This window comes from Callorhinus ursinus, unplaced genomic scaffold, assembly GCF_003265705.2.
Source record: "Callorhinus ursinus isolate GAN/ISIS: 27379988/994484 unplaced genomic scaffold, GSC_fseal_2.0 scaffold5, whole genome shotgun sequence".
NCBI lineage: Eukaryota > Metazoa > Chordata > Mammalia > Carnivora > Otariidae > Callorhinus > Callorhinus ursinus.
This window is the reverse complement of record NW_027397067.1, coordinates 27,802,463-27,807,639: the sequence shown is the minus strand read 5'-3', so window position 1 is coordinate 27,807,639 and position 5,177 is coordinate 27,802,463. Positions and strand designations below refer to the sequence as shown.

Here is a 5,177-nt window from a genome sequence, read left to right as displayed (position 1 = left end):
AGCATCCCAAGTCCCTGTGCTATAGTGCTGAATTGCAATGAACCTGGTTTCAGTGACTGTGGAGTGATGGCATTCCCTAATCTCATTACTGGAAACTCTGCCTTGTCATTTAACATTTAGTGGAGCATGCAATGTTGTAGGTAGAATTTTCTTTCAGTTTAAATACATGACTGTAACAGGAAATGGGAGTCCTCTTTATCTGTATAAGGATGGATAGAGATAGTCATTTATTTTTTGCATATATTGGACAAATTTTCTTAAGTACTTGTTTTATGCCAACATGATGCCATTTGCTAAGTGAGACAAAAGAAGTATCATTCATGATCCCAAGAGTAGAGATGTTAACATTTAAAGCTTCAATTTTATCTAAAGTTTCCCTTAGCCTCACTTCTTATTGAGCAATAATAATAACAGGTGCCATTTTTGGATCACTTTCCATGTTCCAGGCATGAAGCTAAGCATCTTCTAAAACCAGAGCATTGGTCACATTATTATCTTTAAAAAAAAAATACAATGTTACACATTCAAAATCTGAGTCTGGGAGAGGTTAATGTCTTGTCCAAAGTAACCCAACCAGTGAGTGAAGTAATACCATAGTAAATAAAATGATAGAGCCACAGCTTCAATTCAGGTTTGTTTTACTCCAAAGTCATTTTTTTAAACTTCTATACTGCCTCCAAAGTACTAACTTAAAACTAAAGTTCCTTCTCTTGAGTCACCCTCACGCAGCCTTGTTGTGGAGATGTAGCCGGATGCAGTCCCTACCCACCGTGGACTGTAGTGCTTGCAGCTCTTCTCCTTTAAGATGCCTGAGGAAGTGCACCATGGAGAGAAGGAGGTGGAGTCTTTTGCCGTCCAGGCAGAAATTGCCCAACTCATGTCCCTCGTCATCAATACCTTCTATCCTAACAAGGAAATTTTCCTTTGGGAGTTAATCAGTAATGCTTCTGATGCCTTGGACAAGATTCGCTATGAGAGCCTGAGAGACCCTTCCAAGTTGGACAGCGGTAAAGAGCTGAAAATTGACATCATCTCCAACCCCCAGGAATTCACCCTGACTCTGGTGGACACAGGCATTGGCATGACCAAAGCCGATCTCATAAATAATTTGGGAACCATTGCCAAGTCCGGAAATAAAGCATTCATGGAGGCTCTTCAGGCTGGTGCAGACATCTCCATGATTGGACAATTTGGCGTTGGCTTTTATCCTGCCTACCTGGTGGCAGAGAAGGTGGTGGTTATCACAAAGCACAATGATGATGAGCAGTATGCCTGGGAGTCTTCTGCTGGGGGCTCCTTCACTGTACATGCAGACTATAGTGAGCCCATTGGCGAGGGTACTAAAGTCATTCTCCATCTTAAAGAAGACCAGACAGAGTATTTAGAGGAGAGACGTGTCAAAGAAGTGGTGAAGAAGCATTTGCAGTTGATAGGTTATCCCATCACCCTTTGGAGAAGGAACGAGAGAAAGAAATCAGTGATGATGAGGCAAAGGAGGAAAAAGGGGAGAAATGGGAAGAAGATAAAGATGATGAGGAGAAGCCCAGGATTGAAGATGTGGGCTCAGATGAGGAGGATGAGAGTGGGAAGGACAAGAAAAAGAAAACAAAGAAGATTAAGGAGAAATACATAGATCAGGAAGAACTGAACAAGACCAAGCCCATTTGGACCAGAAGCCCTGAGGACATTACCCAGGAGGAATATGGAGAGTTTTACAAGAGTCTTACTAATCGCTGGGAAGACCACTTGGCAGTCAAGCATTTCTCTGTAGAAGGTCAGCTGGAATTCAGGGCATTGCTGTTTATCCCCCGTCGGGCCCCTTTTGACCTCTTTGAGAACAAGAAGAAAAAGAACAACATCAAACTCTACGTTCGCCGTGTGTTCATCACGGACAGCTGTGATGAACTGATACCAGAGTATCTCAACTTCATCCGTGGTGTGGTTGACTCCGAGGACCTGCCCTTGAATATCTCCCGAGAAATGCTCCAGCAGAGCAAAATCTTGAAGGTCATTCGCAAAAATATTGTGAAGAAGTGCCTTGAGCTCTTCTCTGAACTGGCAGAAGACAAGGAGAACTATAAGAAATTCTATGAGGCGTTCTCTAAAAACCTAAAGCTTGGAATCCTTGAGGACTCTACTAACCGGTGCCGCCTTTCTGAGCTGCTGCGTTACCACACCTCCCAGGCTGGGGATGAGATGACTTCTTTTTCAGAGTATGTATCCCGCATGAAAGAGACCCAGAAGTCCATCTATTACATCACTGGTGAGAGCAAAGAGCAGGCTACCAACTCTGCTTTTGTGGAGCGAGTGTGGAAGCAGGGCTTCGAGGTAGTATATATGACAGAGCCTATCGATGAGTACTGTGTGCAGCAGCTCAAGGAGTTTGACAGGAAGAGTCTGGTCTCGGTTACCAAGGAGGGCCTGGAGCTGCCTGAGGATGAAGAGGAGAAGAAGAAAATGGAGGAGAGCAAGGCCAAGTTCAAGAACCTCTGCAAACTCATGAAAGAAATCTTGGATAAGAAGTTTGAGAAGGTGACAGTCTCCAACAGGCTAGTGTCTTCACCCTGCTGCATTGTGACTAGCACCTATGGCTGAATGGCCAACATGGAGTGGACCATGAAAGCCCAGGCCTTTTGGGACAACTCTATGATGGGCTATATGATGGCCAAGAAGCACCTGGAGATCAACCTTGACCACCCCATCATGGAGATGCTGCGGCAGAAGGCCGAGGTGGACAAGAATGACAAGGCAGTCAAGGACCTGGTGGTGTTGCTGTTTGAAACAGCTCTGTTCTCCTCTGGCTTCTCACTCGAGGATCCCCAGACTCATTCCAACCACGTCTACCGCATGATCAAGCTAGGCCTGGGCATTGATGAAGATGAAGTGACGGCAGAGGAACCCAGTGCTGCTGTCCCTGATGAGATCCCCCACCTTGAGGGTGATGAGGATGCCTCTCGCTTGGAAGAAGTAGATTAGTTCTACCTGCAGACCTTGTGCCCTCTGTATAGTGTCCCCATGGCTCCCCAGAAGCGCTGAGTGGCCCCTGTTCGCCTGGTTCCCTCTGCTGATGTCTAGTGTTTTTTTTCTTTTTTTCTCCTATCTTTGAGGCAGGAAAGAAGGCCCTCAAGACCTATCCCTTCTGATATTAGATGGGGTTTGAATGTGGATTGTGGTTTTTTTTTTTATTTTGTTCTGAGATCAAAGTATGCAAAATAAAGAAGATACAGTTTTATACCAAACCAAACCAAACCAAACCAAACAAAAAAACAAAACTGAAGTCCCTGCATCTTCAAAGTAAAGCATAAGTCAAAGCAAGTGAGGGAAAAGATCAATTAGAAACACCATGACGCTGACCTCTACCTCCGAGGCCGAGGAGACATAGATTATCCTCTCCTCATTCTTCACATATAAATCTTTTCTTCAAGTACCTTTCCTCTTTATTCCTACAGTTGCTGTCCCATTACAACGGCTTCCTGACTTGTTTCTCTGCCTCAAATTTTGTTCCCTAACCTATCCGCTGAATTATCACATAATGATCAATCTAATATACAAATCTGACCATGTCACCCTCATGTGGAGAACATATAAATGGCCTTCCATCATCTGATCCAGTGTCCTGCATATGGCATGCGATTTAGCCTGTATACTCCATCTCCTGTCACCCTCCTTCTTTCCACCAGAATCCTTGGTGGTACAAGAAACATGTAGATTTTTCTTCACACATTGTTCTGTTTGGTACATCTTTTTAAACATGTGCTTCCTTTCTTCTGAGATGTTTAAGGACCTCCACATATTTCTAAGAGACCTGGCATACATCTCTATCTTAGCACTTCCCATGTGAGACTAAATAGATCTATTTTCGTGGGGGATTTTCTCTCCCAGCAAACTGGACTACTCTCATGCAGAGCCCATGTCTTTTTCGTATTTGAATCTTTGGGGCCTTGTCAAAGGCCTAACAATGCATGTTTGTTAAACAGAAGTAAAGCAAACTGACAGCAAAACTCACCAATTAACCTACAAAAAACAGAAACAAAATATTCCTAGTTTTTCTAGTAGAACATAGGGACGGACTGCTTTGACAGATAAATTGGTGAAAGATCAAAAGATCCGGGTTTACCACATCTTTGCATTCGCTTGTCATGTGATCTCTGACCAACCACTTAATTATCTGAGGTGAATCTCAATTTCCTAAGTAGTTAAATATTTGCATGGGATGATCCTTGGATGTTTTTCCAGGCATAAATTCTATAGTTACCATTCTAACTACCCTGCACACCAGAAATGACCCTTCAGGAGACATAATTATTTAGAGGCCATATATATGAATCAATATAAGATCTACACAGAAAGAAAAAGCAAAACATAATGAAAATTCTGTTTTGTAGGCAGGGAGTGTTCCCCTGACCCAATAATTTACCCTAAAATGACATGCCACTAGTTAGAAAGAACTAAATATAAGAAAACGGGGGTAGAAAATGTCAACACAGCACCCTCTCTGGCTAGAAAGCAAATCCTAAGCATTGGGGCTGTATCATAGTCTTACTGCATTTTTAATGTCTTATCTCTGTTAAATAACAAAAATTCAACTGAGCAAATTTAAAGATCAAATTGCCTTTATTAAATGAGCATCCCATCTAGCAAACAGAAAGGAGCTCCGCTGAAAACCGTAGAAAGAGAAATATTTTTAAAGGCAGAAAAGGGATGGGAAAAGGAAATTGTAAGCAAAGAATGCATTGTTTCAGGCAAGGTCATCTTCCGAAGGGGAATGGAAGGAATCTATCGGGTGGGTTATCTCACTCGTGATGACCAAGTAATTCCATGTTGACTGGTTAAAGGTTATATTCCTGGGGGTTGAAACTGGTGAAGTATTAAGTCTTGGTTTGCTCTGGTGGGGTTGAGCCCAAGTGACTCCATTTTGGATCAGCTGTCTCCTTTTTAACATCTTGCTAGACATGAAGAGCAGCCGTACACGGTCCTGCGTTCTACCTTTCTACCTAATGAACCTATTGAACCATTACAGGGCTGAAGATTTAGGAGCAGCCATCCTTGGCTCAAGAAAATCTGCTTCCTCAGTGAAACAAGGGTTTAGCTTGAGAAACAATATTAGCTATGGCACTGGCCTCCCCGTGAAAAGATCCTTCATTAGAGTGGCTGGGCTGTTGGTGTTTCTGGGGCTG

General features: G+C 43.1%; 1 pseudogene; it reads left to right on the top strand.

The window, feature by feature from the left end:
- Nucleotides 1-781: 781 nt before the first annotated feature.
- Nucleotides 782-3,040, top strand: LOC112823171 (heat shock protein HSP 90-beta pseudogene; annotated as a pseudogene).
- Nucleotides 3,041-5,177: the final 2,137 nt, after the last annotated feature.